Source organism: Silene latifolia, chromosome 7 (genome assembly GCF_048544455.1).
Source record: "Silene latifolia isolate original U9 population chromosome 7, ASM4854445v1, whole genome shotgun sequence".
Lineage (NCBI taxonomy): Eukaryota > Viridiplantae > Streptophyta > Magnoliopsida > Caryophyllales > Caryophyllaceae > Silene > Silene latifolia.
Window position 1 is genome coordinate 37,805,027 of NC_133532.1, and position 15,623 is coordinate 37,820,649.

Sequence of the window (15,623 nt, forward strand, 5' to 3'; positions counted from 1 at the left end):
ATTTTTCATAAGAATCAAGTATATCAAAATGAACAACTTATTGTCCATTTTAACACACCAAAACCGGCTCCCTATGTGAGTGGGTGTGGATTATTCTTATTTTATTAGCATGCTCATGCTTTTTTTCATACCCATGCAATAGGCTAGGAAGTAGGGTGTAAGTGTAATCATGTTGTCTATTTGCATGAAAAAGAACAACAATCATTACACTACAAGCCCCATAAAATCGGTTTGAGCACATAAAATGGACCTCCATTTTATCTTTGTAATTTGTCATTTGTAATTTGTGTGACATGTGACATGTAACATGTCATTAGGCATAATAATGCATATTTAACAAATTAAATATCATTATATATTAAATAAATTATAATTAACAAATTAACAAGTAATTCACAATTACATGTATATAAAATGGGTCATATTAAGTCTAGTTAATATAATCTACAACATTTTGTAATTATAGCTAACTAATTTCTCTTATCTTAAATGTTTCATTAACATTAATCAATTTTAGTAATATAACATATTAATTACTAAATTGAATCTTATTTAATCAAATTAAAATAAGATATAGTATTCTCTCTTATAAATATCAATTTGTTCAATTTAAGGATTCAATCAATCTGTATCGTCATACAATCGATTAACTTTACAATTGAAGGAATGGTGGAGTGACCTTAAGGGATCAACTGATCACCACCGTTAAAACGACAGTAATGTCAAACTCTAGTCAGCCAATCATTACCGATTAATGTTGACCAGTTGACTTATATAAATGAATCATCCCTTACGTATTCTTATCATGAGTTTCAATAATGTGATCGCACCATTGTTGAGGACACATACTCCAACATTATCATCGTCTTAAAATAGGTCAAGACTTACGTTGCTTAGGCATAGATTAACAACTTCTTATTCTTCAGATCCTTCGTCGTCCTCCGTGTCAAGATCTCCCCAGCACGATGCCATCATTACTTGCTTGAACTCTTTCTTAGACTTCTGACGCTTTGCTTTGTCTTTAATTTTCTTCCATGTGGGACAATCCTTAATCATATGACTGGATTCTCCGCACTTGAAGCATCCTCTATTAGCAAACGTGTTCTTAGACTCCGAAGTTTTCTTATTATAGGCCTTGTTGTTGTTATTAAACGATTTTTCTTGCTTATTTCTAAAAATTCTTTTATTGAATCGTTTAGTAAACATAACTGTTTCGTCCTCTATTTCAGCATCGACGTCTTCCTTAGCAGAAGCTTGCAGAGCCATGCTGTTAGTGTTACTGGACTCGGCCTCATCATCATCCAGGACGAGTTCATGGGCCATAAGAGCTCCAATTAGTTCTGCATAAGGCAAAAAGGTGAGATCTCTAACTTCCTCCATAACCGTGACCTTTGGACGCCATTTCTTGGTCAAACTCCTAAGTACTTTCCTAGCAATATCCTCGGAGTTAAACGTTCTACCAAGATTTTTAAGCTCATTAATTGTAGTAGAAAATCGTGCTGACATACTATCGAGTGATTCATTCTTTTCCATTTTAAAAAGTTCGTATTTTTGAATTAGTAGGTCAATACGATATTTTCTAACAACCGACGTTCCTTCATAGGCCAGTTGAAGACCATCCCATATTTCCTTGGCCAAAGTACAAGAAGAAAAACGATCGAATTCGGTCGATGTCATGCCGTTTTGCAACAGGCTTATCGCTTTCGAGTTTTTCTCTGCCTTCTTGAAATCAGCCTCAATATAGTCTTCTTCCTTTTTCTCATAGGTAGTGCCTTCCGAAGATGCGACCAAAATTTTGTGTGGTCGATTCTTAATAATCGTCCAGCACTCCCAATCATGTCCTTTTATGTAGTGTGTCATCATGTTCTTCCAAAGCCCATAATTCTTTCCATCAAAGACGGGACACTTAAGGTATTTGGAGTCCATTTCACACGAGTAAAGCAGCGAAGTTAAAATAAAATAAAAAGATAAAAAGATAGATGGATCAGCCTCTTTGCGGTTACGCAATCAAGAGCACGAGGCTCTGATACCAATTGAAGAGTCTATCAAGGTCGAAATACCCGGGGAGGGGGGGGGGGGGGAGGGGGGGGGGGGGGTGAATTGAGTATTTTAAAAACTTATGCCCACTTTTTATTTTATGTCTAAGTAATTAATTATTTAAAGTTTATTGATTTAAATTTAACTAATTAACTAAACGATTATAAGTGTAATAAAATGAACGATAAACAAAAATGCAAGGACACACGATATTTGAAGTGGTTCAGCTTCACACGTCGAAGCCTACGTCCATTATTCTCGATTAATAATTTTAGTAGCTTTCTCCGGATTACAAAATTATCAACCCACTCGTATAACTAACTCTAGTTATAACTCGACTTGAATATCACTAGATATTGGATTTGACTATCTTAAGTTACTAAGAAAGCAATTGATTGTTTCTCTAAGTATTCACACAATTGAACGAGTAGAAACAATATGAAGTACTATTATCTTATAACGTAATCTTAAGAATAACACGCAAATTAAAGAGCACGACTTTTCGTAAAAGATTTTCAATTGCAAGACAATAAAAATACTTAATTGAAATTAAACTCAAATTGTTTGAAAGGGATTTTTATATTTCGAAAAGCTTATTTGAATTGATGAATATCATGAGTATATATAGTAGAGGAGAAACACTAGGGTTTAGTCGAAACCCTAGGGATGCCGTGAGGCAAGATAGATTGCTTCATAAGAAATAAATCTTATCTCTCTTTAATTTAATCTACTAAATATTTTGATTATGAAAATAAGGTAAATCTAATCTAATTGATAAGATATGAAAATATCTTATGGCAATAAAATATAGATTTGACCTAATAGGATTTACTTGCATATGGAGTAAGTTCGGCCTCCACACGGCTCATAAGCCTTCCTTGGCCGAAACCCTAGGTCAAAATATCAAGGGGTAGATTAGGGTTAGGTTTAGATAATTTAGCAAAACCCTAGGTAGCATGACGACTCATAAGTCGTTTTACTAACCAATAGGATAACGTAAATTATTCACTCTAAACAACCCGTATTTCACCTCTATCATATATACACATGATTTCAAAACATATTTGAAGAATTTCATCTTTTGAAAATTTATTTTAAAACTATTAAAATCGTGCTTTAAAATGCAACCCAAAGTTATAGTACAAATGGCTATAACTTTAAGTTTGGTAAGTAAAGTTATAGGTGAAATATCTATAACTTTACCTTCCCAATATTACTTCTTAAGATACTGTTATTAGATGAAGTCCTATACTAGCTAATCTTCCTTGATATCTTCAGTGGTTGGATCTTCTTTTTATCTCGATCATAAGCTCTTCATCTTGAGCTTGTTGTAGACTTGATCGAGCCTTTTGCTTGAGTGATCGTCATACTTGAAACTTGTTACAGTTACTATGATGCTTTAAGAATCTTCAATGTTATAGCTCAAGCTGCTATAACATTACTTAAACGATGCTTCACAAATATTCAATGTTATAGCCAAGGTTGCTATAACATTTCTTGCTTAAATTATAAACTTTAATCAATCTATTAAAGACTAAACAAACGATTACGAGCAAGAGTATATATAATATAAGGTACACACTTGTCATTATCAAAACTAATCATATATCAATATGGTCCAACATGGGTATTAGCTCGTTCTTGTTATTTTTCTTCACCGTGGTACCTCCTTTCTTGGGTACCACTTGAATGGGGCTAACCCACAAGGAATCCGATATAGGGTAGATGATTCCCGCATCAAGCAATTTCATAACCTCCGCTTTTACAATTTCTTGCATATGGGGATTTAGTCTCCTTTGTCCTTGGATTGTAGGTCTATGGTCTTCTTCTAGATGAATTCTATGCATACAAAAGTCGGGGCTTATTCCCTTAAGGCCATCTAGACTATAGCCTATAGCCTTTTCATGTTCTCTTAACATATCAAGCAAACTTTCCAATTGACTATCATCAAGTTTTTCATTGACAATCACGGGTTTGGTTTTAGACTTATCAAGGTAAACATACTTCAAATTAGGGGGAAGGGGTTTAAAGGATGGAGTTTGTATCTCAACTTCTACCTTTGAAGGTTCATTGGGAATACTTTCCACCTCCATTACGCTTTCCTCCTCTATCACACTTTCTACCCTCATTGCTTGTTCCACCTTAATGGGTTGTGATGATTCTTTGAGGATGCTATCTATCCTCATGGATTTCTCATAGGTAAGCTCTTTGTTGGCTAGAGCGGCCTCAAGGAGATCTACTTCCAATGCCCAATGTTTATCGTTGGCCTCACTTGCTTCCAAGGCCTCCAATACTTTCAAAGTGTCTTTGATGAGAGTAGAACTTGCATGGTCCTCTACACAACAATCTATAAGGTCCATCTTGCAATGTAAACTAAGAGAAAACGGTGAGAAGTACCTTGAGGAAATGTTTTTCCCCAAGGCAAAGAAAGACACAACTAAAAGCAACAAATGATAACAATTCAATTGAACACCGTCCCCGGCAACGACGCCCTTTTTGATGAAGGTCGAATTGTCGTCTATTCTCCCTATCAAACACTATTTATAAACTTAACAAACTACTCTTAGTAGAGTGGTGAGTAAAGGTCGGATCCTAAGGGACGGGTATTGGATTAAGTTACCGATTGCAAGTAGCTATGTCTTAGGGTGTCACAATTTAGTTTGGATTGAGATGGTTATCTAAACTACGAAACAAGTAAAAGAAAATGAATGGAAAAACAAAGCAAGTAAAGTAAATGGGAATGTAAATAATTGATAAAAGGCAGTAGGGTGTCATGGGATTATAAGGGGATCATGGTGAAAATCATACAAACAAGTTTACAAAGATACAAGCAAATTATTGTTGTAATGGAATCGAGTTAGTTTATGTCTTACAATTCCTAGAAAGATTTGGGTCTCGGAGCCGAGTCGGTCAAGACTTTACAACACCTACAAGTCGACTTAGTTTCTTCCTATTCAAATATATGCATGGTCTAACAAGCGTTGAGTTAGTTTATATCTTACAAGTCTTGTTGAATGGATAAGAGATTCATGCTAGGTTGTCAATCAAGCATTTCATCAAGCATAACATGTGCATAAGTTGGAACTATAACAAGCAAGCAATCATATGAAAACATATTATATTAAGTATAGATCTACCCCCATGATTAATTCCCCTAATTCCTCACTAACCCTAGCTAGGAGACTACTCACTCATGGTCATAGGAAACATGCTAACAAGGGTGTCAATCATATTAACAAGCCTAAACATGATGAATGAGTAAAGCAATGAACAATTAATTAAGCAAGGAGTAAAAGAAATGTACCAAACTTATGATGAACAAACGAAAGGAAAGAATAATAGAAGAAAACTTGATTGATGAATGAAGAGTTGTCAATTCTTCAATAAACCCCAAATAATCTTTCAATTACCCAACTAGATCTAAGGATTCTTCAACAATAATTAAGGAAGGATTAATATGTAATTCAGCTAATTGATTCCTAATCTATTCTAATGACTTGGTGCTCATCTCTTAATACAATGGAGTATTTATACTAAGTACAAGTATTAGGGTAACTAAGGGCTTAAATGACGATTAAGTCCCTAAGATGAAGATTAACGCCTTACAAGTCCCTAAGGAGCCCCACGTCCTGTTCATGTTGGATGCTCATATTGCTCAGGGAAACGCCCGTCCCGCGTGTGGGACGCTCGGGCTGAGCCTTGGGACGCCCGGGTTGCTCTTCAGGCCACTCGAGCTGCTCTTCAGAATGCTCGGGCTGAGCTCGGGATGCCCGGATAGCAACATCCCATATCTTCACTCGTTTGTCAGACTAGCACTACCAAGTATATTCCTATAGTGTTGAATAAAAAGAATTAAGCACGTTTTGCCTTTCAAGAATCCTGCAGGAGAAGTCTATGGAAGAGAAACTAAACTAAAACAAATAGAAAAACTGGCAAACCTGAATTCTTTGTTCCATGCCAGACCAAGAACCGAGTCAGTGTGGATGTATTCTTCATACTTGATAGATTTTTGAGGGAAAGGAAGAACAATGACGCAAAAAGTCAGACAAATGGGAACGTGAAGGGGTGAAGGGTGTTTCAATTAAGGCAGTGCATAATTAAAACAGTAGATTTGAGGGTGTTTCAAAATTTTACCTTCTTTCCTTTCTTCTTTTTCTTCATCTCAATAACACCACCCAATACTAATGAGGGCTCAACCTCATCAATCTGTTACAAACATAATAATCATGTAACAGACTTCATAAACTTATTAGCTTAAACAACCTACTGTTCATTAAAATTCCAGTCATAAGGTGCTTGTTTAGTTGACATAGGTAATGAAAATTCCTAGGAAAATTCAACTCACATGAATTAATTTCTTCATCTAATTTCATGTGCATTCTATAAATTTGTTTAGTTAACCATGTAGGCATTCAATTCATGGGAAATTTGAATGACCAAGGGTGAAGTAGGTAGTTTAATTCCTCCATTTTGTAGGCATTGAAAAATCACATGAGTTTGCAATTCACCCATTTTGACAAAAATAATGTCAACCAAACAAGTCACATTTATTCAATTCATGGGATTTCTCAACTACCATGAATTTCTAGGGGTGACCAAACAAGCACAAGGTATAAAACTCACAGTATCAAGGTCCCATATTTCAATTGAAGGTTCCATCGAGCCGATAGGCTGCAGCAATGAAATTTCCTGTCGAGGACAAAAAAAAATAAGTGAGGGAAGTTTAGAGAATGACATCAGTTGGAGCAACAAGGTCAACCATATAAGAACGTAATTTATGGAACAAAATAAACATTCTGTTTTTACTCATTTTTACAGTTAATTATTAAAACTAATTTCAAAACAAGCTTACTAATCAACAAACAGACAAAAGGTAAAAGGGCCATAAGTTAATGATGAGAAAATATGCATATTGTGTACGAGTACCGCTCAGGCATCATGCAAGGATATTGTCGGCACCTCAATGTGCCTTCCTCCAAGGCGTTCCAAAACAAAGTCGTGTCTCATTTCTACTTACCATTAGTAAACCAATTCCGACAAATCAAGCAATGGAATTGTAAAAAATATTATACGACAGTCGACAGGGGTGAATATTTCCTAACACTACCTAGACAATGCAATGAATAGTGGCAGCAACCAAGTTTCTTCAATTTCAATAGTTTTTATTTGAGGATTTATTTAACCAACAACACAAAATAAGCAACTCAAAAATCTAGCCTCTTCTTAGTTGGATCTCCTATGTCCTACACAATATAGGATTCAAAGAGTTCTCATACTTGGAATCATGCCCTCATGTTTATGCTTAATTTTATTGTACAAAATATTAACACATAATTACACCTCCAATAAATAGCATTTAGTGGGTGAACCCATGTTTTAATATCTGCCACGACACCCAAAAACGACTAAGATTTCTTGATTTTGTAAGTTAGCGTACCGCAAGCACGTTTTACTGGATTTTAAGGAGAGATGCATCACTACATGTAGCGAGATAAGGCTGCGGCTACCAATTCCACGATCATGACCAATACCAAGATTAAATACTATGGATGATTGAGTAAGATTTGGGACTAAGTAATTGAGTAACAAATATGAGAAACTTATCAGTGTGATACCTCTTTCTCCACGCTTTAGCGGACAGTCAAGCCATGCTGTGCATAAAAGGAATGCTGAGATGATGATATCATGGTGAATGTACAAATTTGGACCATCTTCTGTTTCTTCAAAGATATAAACCTAATTGTCAAGATAACACAAACTAGTTGAAACAGGGTCAAAGAAATGTGTGGTCTACGCCATTTAATTGCATGCACAAATGTTGGACCATATAGTTATATGTTGTGTTTTGATAATGACAAGTATACTTTGTAATATGTATATATCTGTTGCTCGTAATCGTTTGTTTAGTCTTGGTTAGATTAAATAGGGACTACAATATAAGCCAGAAATGTTATAGCATTCATGTCTATAACATTGACGATTTGTGAAGCATCATTAAGGTAATGTTATAGCTGCTAGAGCTATAACATTGAAGATTCTTAAAAGCATTGTTGACTACAATGATCACTTAAGCAAAAGGCATGATCAAGTCTTTAAGAAGCTCAAGATGAAGAGCTTATGATCAAAATGAAGAGATGATCCGTATACTTAAGATCTCCAGGAAGATTAGCTAGTATAGGACATCGTCCATTGACGGTATTTATAGAAGTAATGTTGAGAAGGTAAAGTTATAGCTAAAGTTATAGCTATTTCACCTATAACTTTACTTACCGAGCTTAATGGTATAGTCATTTGACCTATAACTTTAGGCTACAATATGAAGTCACGATTTTAGAGTTTTAAAATTGATTTTCGAAGGTTAAATCTTTAATATGTTTTTCGAAAATATGTGTGAATATATTAGAAAGGAGCTACGAGTTTGACTAGATCAAATAAATTGATGGATATCCTATTGAGTAGTAAAACAACTTATGAGTTGTCATGCTATCTAGAATTCTCAAATTTATCTAAGATCTAAACCCTAATTCACGCATTAATATTTTATATAGAGTTTCGAAATAAGACGGCAGGCTTATGAGTCGTCGTCAACTTTGCACTAGCCCTTTGTACAAGTAATCTATTGGATTAACTCTAGAATAAAGTTGTTGTAAGATACTTTCTTATCTTAACAATTTTATAGATTTACCTTATTTACTTATATGAAATATTAATTGAATTAAGGTAAGAGAAGATAAGATTTGTTTCTTGTGAAACAATCTATTAGGATCGCACGACACCTCTAGGGTTTCACTAAACCCTAGCTCTCCTATCTACTATATATACACAAGTGCTTCAATATTTAAAAACAACTTTTCGCAATTATAAACATCCTTTTTGTAAACAAATCGAGTAAACGCTTTATCGAGTAATTAATTTGTTTTTGCAATTCGAAAATCCTTACGAAAAGTCGTGCTTCATATTGTCATTTACTTTCATTGATTACGTTATTGGATAATAGTACTTTACATTGTTTCTTACTCGTTCAATTGTGTGAACAAATTAGAAGAACAATCTAGTGCTTTCTTATTAACGTAAGTTAGACAAAATTAAGTATTTAACGGTACTCAATTGAGTTACAACTAGAGTTAGTTGTACGAGTGGGTTAGTAATTTTATAATCCGTAGAAAGGTACTAAAATTATTAATCGAGAATAGTGGACGTAGGTTTCGACTTGTGAAACTGAACCACTTCAAAATCACGTGTGTCACTCGTTTTCCTTCGTTCGTTTCTTTACGTTTTAATTTGTTTAGTTAATTAGTTAATGATTAATCAATAAACTTTAAATAATTAATTAATAATTCACGCTCATACAGACATTCGAAAAAGTGGGCTAAAGTTTTTATACTCAATTCACCCCCCTCTTGAGTATTTCGGATCGATAGACTCTTCAACAAAGATAACACTCCTCCCAACTAAAGGTTGACTATGACCATACAAGAAGATTGATATATATTGTGAATCCTTGAGTCTAGACGCCTCTTACTGGTCTAAACCTGCCCCACATTTCCCTTTGTGTGCTCAATGCCAGTATTTGTATTATTGGTCTTGTTGATTAAACAAATGAATATTTTCCTCAAGAATTTAGCTTTGTATAATTTTTTGATACGAACCAACATCAATCAATGAGTCGTCACTGAACTAGAGAAGTATACAAAGTTAATGGATAGGTGTAAAAGTAAATTAATAAGCTTACAAGGGACGTAGGTAGCAAGGATTAACCTTTTGGATGTGTGAAAACAGAAGACAAGTCTGCTGGCTTAATTGCACAACAACAAGGAATAAGTGAAGACCACTAGGAACGATAAAATCACGCTAAACCTACAGGAAGTATAGCCCAATCACCGGCCCTATTACCCGTTCTCACTGGGTAATATGCACTCCTACAATGAGTTCACAAGGCACAACCTGAGGCCATCAGGCATATTGGGCTCTTGCAGGTCCTTCAGGCGGTAAATTTGCTAAATAATTCAGTGGCTCCTCGGGCTGCTTTTTGCGAACTATCTTCATTTTTGCACTATTAATACCTCTTGATCTCCCATTATAAAGGATTTTTTGTTAAGTCTTTCATTTTCCATATCGGATACCCAATTCTCTTTCAAATTCATTAGCTAACATTCCTTGTGGGCATGTGGCCTTGTGGGTGCTATTTAAATAATTACTACGAAGAAATTATGCAAGTTCCAGCAAGTAACGACTAAGACCATACAAAAAGATCAATCACACAATCACACGTCAATAACCCAAGATCCATGACAAAGAAACGATGCAAGTTCTAGAGAGTATCCAGTAATCCAGGCATATTTCGTGGCCCATATCTCGATCTAGGAGTAACTAGCAAGGCATAATAAAGAATGTCCACATACATAAAAATAAACATTTAAGATCATCACATACCTTAAGTTGACTGAGTTTTTCGTCGTTCTGAGCACAAACAATAATAGAATCCTCCGCTTTTATGGGTATGCCTGCTTCTTCCTCGGAGTCATCGTCCTGAAAAGAAAACATAATTCAACATTGTCATCAAATGGCAAACAATATATCTATATGAGGGGATACATGGTGTGTATTACTTACAACCTTATCATTTAGGTATGGATCCAATTCATTACTTGGATAGAAAGCATCGCCAAGCCCTTTGCTGAATACTTCAATGCCTAGATCTCATGAAAGGAAGCATGATCACAAGGCCACACCAGCGGGCAACGACAACAATGATAAGTTGCAAGTCAAAATGGGGTCCTAAATTGAGGGCGAAAGCAATAACAAATTTGAAAGAGAAAAAGATAAAATGGTAAAATGACAATAGGCGGGAAAAAAATGTGGACAGAGAAAAACCGAAAGAGAAGGCCAGATAAAGTTTACAGATACTAAAGTTCATCTAAATGACAAAAGAATTTATAGTCAGCTACAAACAGTATCAACCAGGGTTACCTAATTCGCTCGCCCCCCTCCGAATTGCGAATTAATTCGAACGAATTAATTCGCAATTCATTTTCTTCTTAATTCGCCCCAATTCGCGAATTATTTGCTGAGATGAGCGAATTATATGATTATGCTAAAAACCAAAAAAATTGAGGAAAAATTGAAGTATAGACAAGATACTTGGTTATTTTGAAGTTTGAACTTTGAAGCCAAGCACAATAATTTGATTCACTATTGTAGATTTGTAGATTTAGCTTTAATTTGATTTTGATTTCTGACAGGAAGATTATTTTTTTTTAGCTTTGTTAATATAAAAGGATAATCCTTTTGCGAATTGGATTCGACGAATTACCGAATTTTAAAATAATGTAATTCGCCAGCGAATTGAATTCGCTAAATTGAGCGAATCACGAATTAGAATTAAGAAAGCGAATTGAACGAATTGCGAATCCGGTAACCCTGGTATCAACACAGCAGTACAATGCACAAACCATCCTATAAGTCTAAGATCTACCATCATCTCCGTCATTGTCATACTTGTCCATGTCAAGTTCCCTTAGTGCTTTTGCTATGTCATTTGATTCTTTTCCTAGTGCTTCTGCAGTGGCTGAGGCAAGTGCAACCTCATCAGCTCTCTTGGAAGTGTCCACTTTCGATTCTCATTGTATGTGAATGATTAAATTGCTCATCAATTTCATTCTTAAAATATAAAGGATAACAGTTGACTGAGACACCCTAAAATGGAATAGGACAACAAATTAACTGGATAGAGGGAGTAACCCATAATTACATCTCCAATAAATAACAATCAGTGGGTGAACCCATGTTTTAATATCGGCCACGACACCCAAAAGCGACTGAGATATATAGGTTTTGTAAGATAGCGTACTGCAAACAAGTTTTACTGGGTTTTGAGGAGAGATGACATGCATCATTGCATGCAGTGAGATAAGGCTTCGGCTACCAATTCCGCAATCATGACCAATACCAAGATTTAATACTATGGGTGATTGAGTAAGATTTGGGACTAAATAATTGAGTAACAAATATGAGAAACTTATCAGTGTCATACCTCTTTCGCCACCCTTCAGCGGATAGTCAAGTCATGCTGTGCATAAAGGGAATGCTGAGATGATGATAGCATGGTGAATGTACAAATTTGGACCATCTTCTATTTCCTCTAAGATATAAACCCAATTGTCGAGATACCATAAACTAGTTGAAATTAACAGAGTCAAAGAAGTGTGTGATCTACGCCACTTAATTGCATGCACAAAGACACCACTCCTCCCAACTAAAGGATGACTATGACCATACAAGTGTTTGATATATATTCTGAATCCTTGAGTCTAGACGTCTCTTACTGTTCTAAAACTGCCCCACAATTCCCTTTGTGTGCTCAATGCCGGTATTTGCATTATTGGTCTTCTCGAGTAAACAAATGCATATTTTCCTCAAGAATTTGGCTTTGCCTAATTTTTTGATAGGAGCCAACATCATTCAATCAGTCACCATTGAACTAGAGAAGTATGCAGAGTTAATAGATAGCTGTAAAAGTAAATTAAGAAGCTTACAAGGGATATAGGTTGTATGGATTAACCTTTTGGAGGAGTGAAAACAGAAGACAAGTCTGCTGGCTTAATTGCCAGCAACAGGGAATAAGTGAAGACCACAAGGCACGGTAAAATCACACTAAACCTATAGGGAGTATAGCCCAACCACCGGTCGTATTACTCGTTCTCACTGGGTTCTATGCACTCTTACAGCGAGTTCACAAGGCACAACCAGAGGCCATCGGGTTTATTGGGATCTCGCAGGTCCTTCAAATGGTAAAATTTGCTAGATAATTCAGTGGCTCCCTGGGCTGCTTTTTGCATACTGTCTTCATTTTTGCACTATTAAAACCTCTTGATCTCCTATTATATATAGTTTTTTGTTTAGTCTTTCATTTTCCATATCAGAAACCCAATTCTCTTTCAAATTCATTTGCTAACATTCCTTGTGGCCTTGTGGGTGTTATTTAAATACTTACTACGAAGAAATTATGCAAGTTCCAGCAAGCATCGACTAAGACCATACAAAAAGATCAACGACACATTTACACATCAATAACCCACGATCCATGACAAAGAAATGATGCAAGTTCCAGAGAGTATCCAGTAATCCAGGCATATTTCGTGGCCCATTTCTCGATCTAGGAGTAACTAAAAAGGCATATTAAAGAATGTGCACATACAGAAGAAGAAACATTTAAGATCACCACATACCTCAAGTTGACTTAGTTCTTCGTCTTTTCGAGCACAAGCAATAACAGAATCCTTTGCTTTTCTGAAAATGTCCGCTTCATCCTCAGAGTCATCCTGCTGAAAAGAAAACATAATTCAACATTGTAATCAAATTGCAAACAATATATCTATACGGAGGGAGATATGGTGTGTATTACTTACAGCCTCATCCTTTAGGTATGGATCCAATTCATTACTTGGTTAGAAAGGATCACCAAGCCTTATGCTGAATACTTCAATGCCTAGATTTCATGAAAGAAAGCATGATCACAAGGCCACACTAGCGACAACAATGATAAGTTACAAGTCAAAATGGGGTCCCAAATTGAGGGCGAATGCAATTACAAAATAGAGAGAGAAAAAGATACAATGGTAAAATGACAATAGGCGGGAAAAAATGTGGAGAGAGGAAAACCGAAAGAGAAGGTAAGAGAAAGTTATACTAAAGTTCATCTAAATGACAAAAGAATTTATAGTCAGCTACAAAGAGTACCAACACAGCAGTACAATGCACAAAACACCCTATAAGTTTAAGATCTACCATCATTTCCGTCATCATCATGAATGTCCATGTCAAGTTCCCTTAGTGCTTCTGCTATGTCATTTAAATGTTTGCCTAGTGCTTCTGCGGCGGTTGAGGCAAGTGCAACCTCATCAGCCCTCTTGGCAATGTCCACTTCTCCTTCTTCTTCTTCTTCTTCTTCTTCTTCTTCTTCTTCTAATTCTTCTTCTTCTTCTTCATGATCCCCATACCTACCAGTTCCATGCACCATTTAAAGATAATTCTATAAAAACAACAATCTAAACATAAAATTTAAAAAGATAGTCTAAAAGAAGAGCATGCAACCACCATGTTGTCACTAGCATTTACATGTACTGAATCCCAAGAAACATGTGCTTGAAACATATGAGTGCAGTATAAAAAAAGAGGCCCCCCTTCGCCCAACTCCGATTTAGACCACACATAGACAATAGTTTACCCTACTGTATGAGTGCAATACAAGATTAAAGAGAGCCACATTAAAACATCATATAACCCATTATACACCACCACGACTTTAGATTTCTTTTCTGAAAACGAACATAATGTTGTATAATATTATAAGTAAACAATTGGCACATTGTTCATCAAGGATCCATTAGAAACCTAAGGTTGCGTACATATGACCCGTTCCAACTTAAAAAGAGCTAATTTTGAGGTACTGAGGTAATGCTGTCACGTAAATTGGACAAACCATGTAAAACATACAAGCACAATAACACTGCCCTAATACTATTGAAAAGAGACTATTTCAAAATGACGGGGAAATATAAAAGTACAAACATAATAAGAACGTAAAGAAGCGCAACCAGTTTAGTGAAAAAGGGGAACATACGGAGCATCAAGAGCACTAGATAACAGCATCTCTTCCATTTCCTCTAGAAGGAGGATCCGAACTTTCGGGACCATCTTCGCGACCCCTTTGGGCACCCATGATACTGCTGCTATCATCTTGTGTAACACTTCCCTGAATTGAAATTAATAACTATATACAGTCAATAAATAAACAATTAGTATACAGTATTGTGTCATTAATTATAAAGCAGTTCGAGGTTACAACTGAAAGATAAGTTTACATGGATTAAAATGTGATGCTTAACAATGGCGGCCAAGAGGGGACGAGAGGAATTTGGCGGGGGCGGTTTGTGTACTAAGGACTTGGGAGCTTCGACCCCAGTGGAAGTTCTAGACTTGTAGCAATAGCAAAATAATACTCCCTCCAAATTTTAATATTCTTCCCATTTCATTAAAATACTACTCACCTATAATAGAGAAATGAGAAGAACATATATATTTGGCGGGAGTAATTGATTATAAATATTTTTAAAAAAAATGAAACTCGTAAGTAGGGCTATAAATGATCTGAGCCGGCTTGTCAAACCCTCCGAATCGGCTCGTGCTCGCTGAAACCAAGCTCAAGCTCGAGCTCGAGTCGAGCTTGACTAAATACGAGCCGAGCCCGAGTTCAACAAGGCTTGGCTCGAAAGCTTGTTTGACCTCTTTTTATAAGATTTTATACTTATAATATTAATTTTATTTCAAATTATATGTTATTTAGACATTTATTAGTATATTATAATATAATATTTTTTTAATATTTTATAATCTTATTATATTTAGTTAGATTCAAATGGCGAGAAAGTGAAAATAATATAATGATAAAACGAGCTCGTCCTTCAGTTTTTTTGGCTCGGCGAGTTTCGAGCCGAACCCGAGCTCGAGCTAAAAATTTCGAGCCGAGACTGAACCTACTCACAAATGAGAATTTGACCCGTCACAGCCTTGCCACAGATATGGCC

The 15,623-nt window shown here is 35.7% G+C and overlaps 1 pseudogene; it reads right to left on the reverse strand.

Annotated features, from left to right (window-relative positions):
- Positions 1 to 13,839, reverse strand: part of LOC141589972 (uncharacterized) — a 170,151-nt pseudogene extending 156,312 nt beyond the window's left edge.
- Positions 13,840 to 15,623: the final 1,784 nt, after the last annotated feature.